This window comes from Oryctolagus cuniculus, chromosome 1, assembly GCF_051225735.1.
Source record: "Oryctolagus cuniculus isolate XC-2025 breed Fujian yellow rabbit chromosome 1, ASM5122573v1, whole genome shotgun sequence".
Classification (NCBI taxonomy): domain Eukaryota; kingdom Metazoa; phylum Chordata; class Mammalia; order Lagomorpha; family Leporidae; genus Oryctolagus; species Oryctolagus cuniculus.
The window spans coordinates 99,711,981-99,724,042 of record NC_142867.1 but is presented as its reverse complement, the minus strand read 5'-3'; the positions used below and the strand labels follow the sequence as shown (position 1 = coordinate 99,724,042).

The 12,062-nt window shown below is 42.4% G+C and overlaps 1 long non-coding RNA gene across 32 annotated transcripts in view; it reads right to left on the bottom strand.

Moving 5' to 3' along the window:
- LOC103349530 (uncharacterized) overlaps positions 1-12,062 on the bottom strand; it is a 69,331-nt gene that overhangs the window by 38,128 nt on the left and 19,141 nt on the right. For 31 of the 32 annotated variants that reach the window (XR_011390453.2, XR_016234433.1, XR_011390468.2 and 28 more), the window contains exon 2: positions 11,205-11,336. This is a non-coding gene — a long non-coding RNA (uncharacterized LOC103349530). Of the gene's footprint in view, positions 1-1,782; positions 2,196-11,204; positions 11,337-12,062 lie in introns of those variants that run through there. The other variant, XR_016234442.1, reaches the window with a different exon arrangement.

Sequence of the window (12,062 nt, the reverse complement as noted above, 5' to 3'; positions counted from 1 at the left end):
GATGAGCTCAAGAAAGGCAGCTGGGAGCACTGGAGACATACGGAACTCAGTTTGGCCTCCCAATAGGCCTCTGTCATCAGAATGCTCTTAACTTTCTAAAAGGGGCATTTCTCCAGCCCGATTCTGTATCTTTTTTTTTTTTTTTTTTTTTTTTGGACAGGCAGAGTGGACAGTGAGAGAGAGAGAGAGAAAGGTCTACCTTTGCCATTGGTTCACCCTCCAATGGCTGCCACGGCCAGCACACCGCGCTGATCGATGGCAGGAGCCAGGTACTTATCCTGGTCTCCCATGGGGTGCAGGGCCCAAGCACTTGAGCCATCCTCCACTGCACTCCCTGGCCACAGCAGAGAGCTGGCCTGGAAGAGGGGCAACCGGGACAGAATCCGGCGCCCCGACCAGGACTAGAACCCGGTGTGCCAGCGCCGCAAGGCGGAGGATTAGCCTATTGAGCCGCGGCGCCAGCTAGTTTCCACTTCTAATTTTCATATTTCACTAATGGCACCATTCTAGTGTTCCGATTCAACTTTTGAAACTGTTCTATCCATTCCTCACTCTTCACATCCCAAAGGGCACTTCTCTGGTGATGTCTCCTGTGTCTCTTCTTTATAGTTCTTGCTTCAGTGCAAACTCTCATTATTTTGCCAGTACTGGTCCTAGAGTCTTTCGTATTAGTCAGGGTTCCTCAGAGAAACTAATGGGATATAGCTAATGACATTTATGAGGGATTGGTTTACACAATCATGGAGGTTAAGTCCCACGAGCCGTCTGCAACCTGGAGGCCAAAGGAAGTGGGTATAGAGGTTCCATCTGAGTCCAAAAACTTTGAGAACCAGAAGAGCGAGTGGTGTAAGTCCCAATCTGAGCCTGAAGACTTGAGAACTGGGGATTCAGTGTTTGAGGAGAAGACAGATGGCCCACCTCAAGCAGAAAGAATGAAGGCATCCTTCCTCCACCCTTGTGTGCTATCTCAGTGGATTAGGTGGCACCCACCTACACGAGAGAGGATGGACCTTCTGTACTAAGTGGAATGAGTTAAATGCCGGTATTTTCAAGAAACTCATTCATAGATACACGCAGAGTGATATTTACCAGCTACCTGGGTATCCCTTAGCCCCTTCAAGTTGACACAAAAAAGGAAATATCACACCTAACTATCTTGAGTTTTTGCATCCTCTTTCATTCTCTTCATATTCCTATCATTCTTTAAATCCCACATAGTTCTTCCAGTGGCATCTTTCTGACATATCCCTAGTTGGTTCAGAAAACTTCATCGCTCATGACTTTTAGAATGAAGTTCAAGCTGAGCCTAACGGACTTTCTTCTTAAATTGCTAATCTGATCTCCTGTGACAGAGCTCACACAAATCCAGTCAACAAGCCTCTTCTGTGGTCTGTGCTCACATGCTTTCTGCAATCTTCCTTCAGGACTTAGTTTTAGGCACACTATTGCTTCTTCCACTTTGTCTTTGTGTAGCTAATGCTTGCTTCATTCTCCAGGCTTCAGCTCAGCTCTGCCTCCTCCTGCCTATCTGATGGTGTGCATAAGGTTCTTTCCCTCTGCAGAATGCCCATAGTATTTACCCTCTTGTCCCACTCGGATGATACACACAGATCACGTCCTATCAGAATTATGCTGCATTCCTCAGAATGTGTATGGGAGTTGAAAGTGGGCATCAAACACTGCACTTAGACATTGTAAAGAGGGAGCTTCATTGCAAGAAAGCCAAGAAACCTAAAATTCTCAACTACATCTCACATTTCAGATACATACTTTGGTGATACATTTTCAGCATTCTGTACACATTTTTTATTATTTCTCACTTAATAACAGACCAGTGATCTTGATTGAGGCTACAGATGCACCACTTTTAAAATTTCCATTCTTTCTTTGAAAATGGAAAGAAATAATGTCCACTTTTGTCTTATGTTACATTTGTAAAAATTTATGCTCCTAATTGGGAGCCCCCCATTCTCACTTCTTGTTATTAAGTAACATAGGCAAAATGAGATAAGATAGGTAAATAGGTATATAAAAGCTGATTGCTCAGTGGGGGATAATGCTGGAATTAAATTGTTGGCTGGCAGCACCATCATTTGTTTCTTCATTCAAAAATATATTTACTGAGCATCAGAGAAGGCACTGTTCTAGGAGATGGCCCCATACAGCTTTCAAAAATTGGTTTGAGGCTTTAATATCTAAAAAGGAAAAATGAAGATTTTATGAAAGTACTGAATTTGAGATCTTCCTTTTGCCTCTTAATGAAATTACAAATTTGTTATGGACAGAGATTGTATTTTGCTATAGAGTGAATGTTTGCATTTCTGTTGAAACTATAAATAAAGAACATTCGTGAAAACTCAATCCCCAGCGCAGTGGTGTTTGGAGACAGGGCCTTTGTGAAGTGATTTGGTACTGAGGGCAGAGTCCTCGTGAACGGGATCAGTGCCTTTACACAGAGGCCCCAGGGGCGCCCTTCCTCCTCCTGCCACGTCAGGCCCTGGAGAAAAGGCGACCTTTTAGAAACCAGGAAGGAGGCCCTCCTCAGACCCCCAGTGCACACCCAGCCTCTGGAACCATGAAAATACACTTCTGTTGCTTCTCAACCGTCCAGTCTGTGGTACGTTTTGTTACAATAGCCTGGAAGAACTAAGACATATTTTGTCTTACTTTGTGGTGTACTTCAATCTTCATGGATGAGAAAGCTGAGAAACAAAATCTTTTTATGGACAAATAGCAGCAAGCATAAAGCCTTAAAAGTAACAGGAACTCAGTATATTTCATTTGTGTTTCTCAGTTATGTTTTTGTCATTTTCTATCAGATTATTTTTTACATTTATTTATTTTTATTTGACAGGCAGAGTGAGAGAGAGAAATACTTTTCATCTGCAGGTTCACCCTCCCAAATGTCCGTAACAGCCGGAGCCTGCTCAGGCCCGAGCCAAGAGCCAGGAACTCTATGTGGGTCTCCTGTATGGGTGGTAGAGACTCAAGTACTTGTGCCATAATCTGCTGCCTCCCAAGTGCTCCTGAGTAGGAAGCTAAGTGAGAAGTGGAGACAAGACTCCGCAACTCAGGCACTCTGATTTGGGGTGCAATTGTCCCAAGTAGTGGCTTAACCTATTTCACCACAATGCCTGCTTCTTATCATGCTGTAAACTGATGAATCACAATTTTTAACTTAGACAAGAAAGGAAGGAGGAGGGTGGTTGGAGGGAGCATGGTAAGTACCATAATGTTCTTAAAACTGTATATATAAAATGTGTGGAATCTGTTCCCTTTATCTAAATCAATAAATATAAATTTTTAAGTAAGAAACCAAATGATGATTTAATATTCATGGCATTACCTGATGTTGTACATTAATCTCTCCCAGGAAGTGTCACTCTAGGCATCAGCTAAAATGGGCCAGAACAAGGAATTTTAGAAGATGCTTGATGAGGAAATGCTACTCCAGTTCGGAAAAAGGAAAGCCTAGGTCAGTAGGTTACATTTTCCATGGTCAGAGCCCATGTTATTGAGAAATGACAAGCAAACTAAATAGAAGGGAAATCACAGGAAATTATGGTCACCTTCACGCTAATATAAATATCAATGCAAATGATTATGTAGTAGTCATCTCTTTCCTCAGGAGATACCTTAAGACTCCCAGTGGATGCCTGAAATTGCAGATAGTACCTAACCATATATATATATATATATATATATATATATATATATATATATATATATATTTTCTCTTTGTAATATGTAACATTAAAGTTTAATTTATAAATTAAATTTATAATAAATTTATAAATTATGAGCGCCACGGCTCAATAGGCTAATCCTCCACCTGCGGTGCCGGCACACCAGGTTCTAGTCCTGGTCGGGGCGCTGGATTCTGTCCTGGTTGCTCCTCTTCCAGTCCAGCTCTCTGCTGTGGCCAGGGAGTGCAGAGGAGGATGGCCCAAGTTTTTGGGCCCTGCACCCGCAGGGGAGACCAGGAGAAGCCATCTGGCTCCTGGCTTTGGATCAGCGCAGTGCGCCGGCTGTAGTGGCCATTGAGGGGTGAACCAACGGCAAAGGAAGACCTTTCTCTCTGTCTCTCTCACTGTCCACTCTGCCTGTCAAAAAAAAAAAAAAAAAAGATGCCACTTGGTATGCCCACATCCCATATTAGAGTGTGCCTGGCTAAGTCCTGGCTCTGCTTCCAATCCAGTTTCCTGCTGATGTACACACTGGGAGGCAGCAGGTGATGACTCAAGTGGTTGGCTCCCTGCCATCCATATGGGAGACCTGGATTGAAATCCTAGTCACTGGCTTTGTTCTGGCTCAGCATTAGCTATTGTAGGTATTTGGGGAGTTAACCTGTGGATGGAAGATTTCTCTCTTTCTGCCTTTCCAACAAATTAATTAAAGTTAATTAACTAATACAAATATATTACCTTACTTAAACTTCCTGCATTTTTTTTTTTTAATTTTTGATAGGCAGAGTGGACAGAGAGAGAGAGAGACAGAGAGAAAGGTCTTCCTTTTGCCGTTGGTTCACCCTCCAATGGCCGCCGCGCTGCGGCCGGCACATCGTACTGATCCAAAGCCAGGAGCCAGGTGCTTCTCCTGGTGTCCCATGCAGGTGCAGGGCCCAAGCACTTGGGCCATCCTCCACTGCCTTCCCCGGGCCATAGCAGAGAGCTGGCCTGGAAGAGGGGCAATCGGGACAGGATCTGGTGCCCAACTGGGACTAGAACCCAGTGTGCCGGCGCCGCAAGGCGGAGGATTAGCCTATTGAGCCATGGCACTGGCCACTTCCTGCATCTTAAGGATGTTATGTTTCTGCACCCATTTAACACATGAGGAAACCAAGGCTTGCAACCAGTCAAGGTGGACCAAATTTGCTGCTATAACAAACAGCACCAGATATCTCGTTGGCTTATAACAACAAAGATGAAGTTTTTGGTTGAACTATAGTTCCATGTGGGTCTGCCTCAAGTTGTCCTCCTCTGGGACCCAGGCCAGTGGAACTTCCATGGCAGAGGAAAAGTGAGAAGCAAAAAAATTTCTCCCTGGCTTCTTCCAGAAGTGATGTATGCCTCTTTCTCTTAATTTCATGGTCCAAAGTATAGCATATGGCCATGTCTAAATTCAAGGGCATGTGGAAAAGCAATTCTATTATGTGCTCTGGTAGGGAGAAACCTGGGGCATTTATGTGCATCTCGAAAATTTTCAGAGGCTTAAAGAAGTTGAGCTACTTTATTAAACTTAAACTCTCATGTGACTTAATCCAGAGTCTGCATTTTTAGCTACCTTGATATATTACCATGGTAAAAAAGTAATACTTGCATTACCTACCTTTGTGGCAGCAGTAAAATCAGTAATATGGGAAGTAAAAGGATGACTATATCACAAAGTATTATTTTAACTTTTATCATAAAATCATTGTTTAGACTCATGGAGGTCTTGTTGGAACCAAGAATGGTGAGCTTGAAGTATTGCCATTTTGTTGCATCTTGGTGGGTAGTTTCACATGCAATCCTTTGATTGTCCTCAATTAGGGATCACCCAAGCCTGCCAGAGAGTATTTTTAGACATTGGAAATTTGAAAATAAGTTTGAGCTTCAATTTTGGTTGTTTTCCAGACGTGGGCCTGTTACCCAGGGAACTATTGGCAGTGCCAGCCAGAATAACTAATGTACTGATATATTAAACTCTAGAATTCTTGATCTAAAGCTTTTATAATAGTCCTGGATGGGTCGGAGTACAGGCAGGGTCTGGTCTGAGAGCTTTTCTGGAAGAAACCCCCAGCCTTGTGAGCACAAAGCTCCCTAAAGTACTGATGGCAAGCCCCACAGGTGCAATCCTGGCTCTGCTCCTTGCTGGGTGAGCCTTGTGCATCTACTTCCTTTTGTGAAAAAGTGAGGATTCATCAAGTGCTGAGCACTACACAGCTATGCTCCTGTGGCAACTTTTAGGGCTCCCTGTCCCCTGAGCTACTGCCTTGCATTCTTCCTTCACTTCGGCTACCTCAAGTTATGCAGTCTTGCTACCTCCTCCACCTTAAGATACCCAGTGTTTCTGTGTTGATGGTAGAGAAGGTCCAAAAACAAAGGAAACATAAAGTGACTTATCATTAAAGTCATGGCTGGGACCGTTGCTGTGGCTCACTTGGTTAATCCTCTGCCTGCGATGCCAGCATCCCATATGGGTGCTGGGTTCTAGTTCGGTTGCTCCTCTTCCAGTCTGGCTCTCTGGTGTGGCCCGGGAAGGCAGTGGAGGATGGCCCAAGTGCTTGGGTCTCTGCACCTGCATGGAAGACCAGGAGGAAGCACCTGGCTCCTGGCTTCGGACTGGCGCAGCATCAGCTGTAGCGACCATTTGGGGAGTGAACCAACAGAAGGAAGACCTTTCTCTCTGTCTCTCTCTCTCACTGCCTATAACTCTACCTGTCAAATAAATAAAAAATAAAAAAAGAGACAAAGAAGGACATATATAATGATTAAAGGATCAATCCAACACGAAGATATTACTATTATAAATGTATATGCACCTAACCTGACTATTTGAAAGAAGAATTACTAAAGGACTTAAAGGGAGATATAGACTCAAATACAATAGTAACAGGGGACTTAAACACCCCACTTTCACCAATGGACAGATCAACCAGACAGAAAACCAACAAGGAAACAACAGAGCTAATTGACGCTATAGACCAAATAGACCTAGTAAATATCTACAGAGCCTTCTACCCCACAGACACAGAGTACATAGAATTCCCCAGTACATGGAACTTACTCTAGGGTTGACCATATGCTAGGCCATAAAGGGAGCCTCAGCAAATTAAAAAAAAATGAAATTATACCATGCATCTTCTCAGACCATAGTGCAATGAAACTCGAAATCAACAACTCAAGAATCTCTGCATCATATGCAAACACATGGAGAATGAACAACGTGATTCTGAATGAACAGTGGGTCATAGAAGAAATCAAAAGATAAATCAAAAAATTTCTAGAAACAAATGAAAATGACAATACAACTTATCAAAACTTGTGGGATATAGCAAAAGCAGTGCTAAGAGGAAAGTTTATAGCAATTGGTGCCTACATCAGGAAACTGGAAAGGTACCAAATAAATGACCTCTCCATGTACCTCAAGGATTTAGAAAAACAGCAGCAAACCAAACCCAAACACAGAAGAAGAAAAGAAATACTAAAGATTAGAGAAGAAACAAACAGAATTGAAACAAACAAACAAAAAAAACGATACGAAAGATCAGCAAAACCAAGAGCTGGTTCTTTGAAAAAAATAAACAAAATAGACACACCATTGGCCCAACTAACCAAAAAAAGGAGAGAGAAGACTCAAATCTGTAAAATTAAAGATGCTAATGGAAATGTAACAACAGACACAACAGAAATAAAAAGAATCATCAGAAACAACTACAAAGAGTTGCATGTCAACAAACTGGGAAACCTGGAAGAAATGGATAGATTCCTGAATACACAACAACCTTCTGAAACTGAGCCATGAAGACATAGAAAACCTAAACAGACCCATAATCATGCAAGAAATTGAATCAGTAATAAATGCACTACCAAAAGAGAAGAGCCCAGGACCGGATGGCTTCACCACTGAATTCTACCAGACATTTAAAGAAGAACTAATCCCAGTTCTTCTCAAATTATTCAAAACAATTGAAAGGGAGGGAATCCTCCCAAATTCTTTCTATGAAGCCAATATCACCTTAATTCCTAAGCCCAGAAAAGATGCAACAGAGAAAGAAAACTACAGACCTATCTCCCTGATGAACATAGATGCAAAAATACTCAACAAAATCCTGACCAACCAAATCCAACTACACATCAGAAAGATCATTCACCCGGACCAAGTGGGATGTATCCCTGGCATGCAGAGATGGTTCAACGTTCAAAAATCAATCAATGTGATAACAAATTAAGAAACAAAAATCATGATTATCTCAATAGATGCAGAGAAGGCATTTGACAAAATACAACACCCTTTCATGATGAAAACTCTAAGCAAATTGGGTTTAAAAGGAACATTCTTCAACACAGTTAAGGCAATTTATGACAAACTCATGGCCAGCATTATATTGAATGGGGAAAAGTTGGAGGCATTTCCATTGAAAACTGGCATACGACAGGGTTGCCCACTCTTACCATTGCTATTCAATATAGTCCTAGAAGTTTTAGCTAGAGACATCAGGCAAGAAATTAAAGGGATACAAATGGGAAAGGAGGAAGTCAAACTATCCCTATTTGCAGACGACATGATTCTATATATAGAGGATCCAAAAGATTCCTCTAAGAGACTATTGGAACTCATAGAAGAGTTTGGTAAAGTAGCAGGATACAAAGTCAGTGCACAGAAATCAACAGCCTTTGTATACACAGACAATGCTGTGGCCGAGGAAGAACTTCTAAGATCAGTGCCATTCACAATAGCCACAAAAACAATCAAGTACCTTGGAATAAATTTAACCAAGGATGTCAAAGATCTCTATGATGAAAATTACAAAACATTAAAGAAAGAAATAGAAGAAGACACAAAAAAGGGAAAAATCTGCCATGTTCATGGATTGGAAGAATCAATATCATCAAAATGTCCATTCTTCTGAAAGCAATATACAGGTTCAACGCCATTCCAATCAAAATACCAAAGACATTCTTCACAGACCTAGAAAAAATGATGCTGAAATTCATATGGAGGAACAGGAGACCACGAATAGCTAAAGCAATCCTATACAATAAAAACAAAGCTGGAGGCATCACAATTCTAGGCTTCAAGACATACTACAAGGCAGTTAGAATCAAAACAGCGTGGTACTGGTACAAACACAGATGGATAGACCAACGGAACAGAATAGAAACACTGGAAATCAATCCAAACATCTACAACCAACTCATGTTCGACAAAGGAGCTAAGACCAACCTCTGGAACAGGGACAGCCTCTTCAACAAATGGTGCTGGGAAAACTGAATGTCCACATGTCAAAGTATGAAACAAGACTCCCATCTTACACCATATACAAAAATCCACTCAATATGGATTAAAGATCTAAATCTACGCCATGATACCATCAAATTAATTGAGAGCATAGGGGAAACCTTTCAAGACATTGGACCAGGCAGAGAATTCCTGGAAAAGACCCCAGAGGCATGGGTAGTCAAAGCCAAAATGAACAATTGGAATTACCTCAAATTGAGAAGTTTCTTTTTTTTTTTTTTTTTTTTTTTTTTTGACAGGCAGAGTGGACAGTGAGAGAGAGAGACAGAGAGAAAGGTCTTCCTTTGCCGTTGGTTCACCCTCCAATGGCTGCCGCTGCAGCCGGCGCACCGCGCTGATCCGATGGCAGGAGCCAGGATCCAGGTGCTTTTCCTGGTCTCCCATGGGGTGCAGGGCCCAAGCACCTGGGCCATCCTCCACTGCACTCCCTGGCCATAGCAGAGAGCTGGCCTGGAAGAGGGGCAACCGGGACAGAATCTGGTGCCCCGACCGGGACTAGAACCTGGTGTGCCGGCACCGCAAGGTGGAGGATTAGCCTATTGAGCCACGGCGCCGGCTCGAGAAGTTTCTTTACAGCAAAAGAAATAGTCAGGAAAGTGAAGAGGCAACCGACAGAATGGGAGAAACTATTTGCAAACTACACAACTGATAAAGGATTAACAACTAGAATCTATAAAATGATCAAGAAACTCCACAGCAACAAAACAAACAACCCAATAAAAAAGATGGGCCAAGGACCTTAACAGACATTTTTCAAAAGAGGAAATCCAAATGGCCAGCAGACACATGAAAAAAATGCTCAGGATCTCTAGCCATCAGGGAAATGCAAATCAAAACCACAATGAGGTTTCACCTCACCCTAGTTAGAGTGGCCCTCATACAGAAATCCACAAACAACAAATGCTGGAGAGGATGTGGAGAAAAGGGCACCCTAGCCCACTGTTGGTAGGAATGCAAACTGGTAAAGCCACTGTGGAAGATAATTTGGAGATGCCTCAGGAATCTGAATATAGACCTACCATATGACCCAGCCATTTCACTACTGGGAGTTTACCCAAAGGAAATGAATCAGTAAACAAAAGAACTATCTGCACCTCATGTTTGTCTCAGCTCAATTCACAATAGCTAAGACATGGAAGCAACCTAAATGTCCATCAACCAAAGACTGGATAAAGAAACTGTGGGACATGTACACTATGGAATACTACATGGCAGTAAAAAAAGGATGAAATCTGGTCCTTTGCAACAAAATGGAGCAAGCTGGAAAACCTCATAGTGAAATAACCCAGTCCCAAAGAGACAAACACCATATGTTCCCCCTGGGTCAGGAGAATTATCAGCACAGCTAAAATGAAAGCTATAGACGCAAAATAGTCACCTTCAGAACTAATATCCTCAAAAACCCTTGACCTGATTGTCTAGAGACAGTTAACTATTGTTACTTTTTACTGTGTATATCCCTTTGGTTTTGTTTTGTTGGTTGTTTTTGTTTGTTTGTTTTTCCTCTGTTTTCTTTCTCTCTCTTTCATCTACCTCACACTGTAGGCTGAATTCTCTATGTAACACAGAGTTAATTATATGTATTTTTAAAGCAATTGGAAAAAGATACCAGCTTAAAAAAAGAGAGGGAATAAAAGATGGAGGAGATAGTCTAAAACTGTAAAAAAAAAAGTATAGTTATGCATAGAAGCATATGGACTCACCTCTAAGGGTACAGCCTAAGGATTAATCATGGGGCTCTGAACCCTTAAGAATCGGTGGTATAAACACCGTCTTCAATATTACAATGATCAACTGAAGTGTTAAAGGCTGGACAGAGGATGCCATTCCTTTCTGGGGTGAAGCCTGTGTGCATTCAGATCTGCACAGATTTGATGTGGTTCTCTGGTAGAGAATGAATGAATGAATGACTCAAGCCTATGGAAGCTTGGCCAGACACGTTGCAATCCCTGGCACTTAGCATTTTGATTTATACACAGTGATTTCTCAAAGTGTCCCCTGGACTCAGACACTTAGTTTAAGTATCTACTGCTCGGGAACTACTGACTTCCTTTCCTGCCCAGGGGTCCACACCTTTAGTAGTCAAGCAGTTTTCAAATTTTCAATCCCCAAAACAGAACAACCTTCTTCCTCCACACATCAGGTTCACCATCCTGCTAAACAACACTTAGTGCTTAGAGAGCACTGCGAGGCTCACTCACCTTCTTAGGGGGCTTCTCTCAAGAGATACAAGTGTGTCCACATCAAATTCTGGGCAATGACTGTTTTCAAGGACCGAAGCTATTCTATTCCCAAGAGAAGCATCTCTCGGTGTATTAGGTCACTTTTCTTTGCTGAAAAAGAATTAAAAAAATTGATGCTTGTTAAAATTATTTTAATTTAAAATTTGAAAACTTTTTTTGTTTGTTTACAAAGAGGGAGGGAGGGAGGGAGGGAGGATGAGAGATAGAGAGAGAGAGAGAGAGAGAGAGAGAATAGAATGAGCTCTCATTCCCTGGTTCATTCCCCAAATGCCTGTAAAGGCTGGGACAGGGCTGGGGTTGAAGCCAGAAGCTAAGATCCCAATCAAGGCCTCCTACATGGGTGGAAGACACCCAATTATTTGAGCCATTACTGTTTCCTCCCAGGGTCTGCATTGGCAAGAGGATGCAGACAGGATCTGGAGCTGGAAGTCAAACCCAGCTACTTTAAGGTGAGATGTCGGTGTCCTAACTGCTAGGCTAAACACCTGCTCATATGAGGATTAGTTAGACTGAAGAATAAGCTTTAGGGGCTGGTGTCATGGTGGAGTAGTTTAAGCTGCCACCTGCAATGCTGGCATTCCATATGGACAATGGTTTGTACCCTGGCCAATCTATTTCCAATCCAGCTCCTTGCCAATGTGCCTGGGAAAGCAGTGGAAGCTAGCCCAAGTGCTTGGGCTCCTGACACTCATTGGGGAGACCCAGATGAAGGTCCTGGCTTCGGCTGGGCTCAGTCTTGGCCATTGCAGTCATTTGAGGAGTGAACCAACAGATGGAAGATCTTTCTCTCTCCTTCTCTTTCTCTCCATCTCTCTT